Source organism: Pteropus vampyrus, unplaced genomic scaffold, assembly GCF_000151845.1.
Source record: "Pteropus vampyrus isolate Shadow unplaced genomic scaffold, Pvam_2.0 Scaffold37, whole genome shotgun sequence".
NCBI lineage: Eukaryota > Metazoa > Chordata > Mammalia > Chiroptera > Pteropodidae > Pteropus > Pteropus vampyrus.
Window position 1 is genome coordinate 6,543,049 of NW_011888818.1, and position 1,187 is coordinate 6,544,235.

Below are 1,187 nucleotides of genomic sequence, written 5' to 3' on the forward strand. Positions count from 1 at the left end.
AGTCTTTGAGGGTGAGAAGCAAAAATGGATATGTCCACTTGGATATCCTGCTGAAGAGACAAACACAAAGCCTGAGCATAACTCACCATCTCTCTCATCTCAATCTCTGTTCCTTCTTCAAGCATTTAATCCTCCAGTTTACAACTTTTTTGCAGGTAATCCTTGCTTTTTCCTCCTTCATCCTCCATTAGTATTAGTTATCTGAGCTGCATAACAAATGTAACAAGTTAACAACAGTATGTAGTGGCTTAAAACAACAAACATTTATTATTTCTCACAGTTTCCCTATATTATAAATTTGGGAGTAGCTTAGCTGGATGGTCTGACTCCCAGTCTCTCATAAGTTTACAGTTAAGAAATTGGATGGACTGCAGTCATCTGAAGGTTTGACTGTTGCTGGAGGATTCATTTCCAGGCTGACCTACTTCCATGCCTGGCAAATTGGTTCTGGATATTAGCAGTAAGTTTCTGTTCCCCTCCACGTAGACCTCTCTGTAGGGCCGCTTGAATGTCCTCACAACATGGAGTGGCTTCCTCAGAGCAAGTGATCCAAAAGAGCAAAGCGAAAGCCAAAATATCTTTTATGACCTAGCCTCAGAAATGACATACAATCATTTCGGCCATATTCTACTCATCACACAGGCTAACCGTGATGCACTGTGGGAAGAGACTACATAAAGGTGAAATATAAGGATTTTGGGAGAGCCATCTTGGAGGCTGTCTGCCACATCCATATGTAAGGAGTCATCGTGTCCTGAAAATTCTGCCTCATAAATAACTTAAATCCATCCTTTTCTGTCCATTATCAAAGTTCAGGACTTTATCATCACTCACCTAGACCAAGGGTCCCCAACCTCTGGGCCGCTGACCAGTACTGGTCGGTGGTCTGTTAGGAACCGGGCCACACAGCAGGAGTGGCAGGTGAGTGAGCAATGAAGCTTCATCTATATTTGCAGCTGCTCCCCAGCACTAACATCACCGGCTCAGCTCCACCTCAGATTATCAGGCATTAGATTCTCGTAGGAGCACCGGTTCCTTGTGCCAAAAAGGTTGAGGACTGCTGGTATAGAGAGTACAGAGAGAAATTTATTGTAGCTAGGAGCAATGAGTGGTGTGGTTTGGAGCCAATTAAAGATATTGTTGCAGTTGAGCCTGGTAAGATAGGTGGGGTCAGTTATAAAAGACCT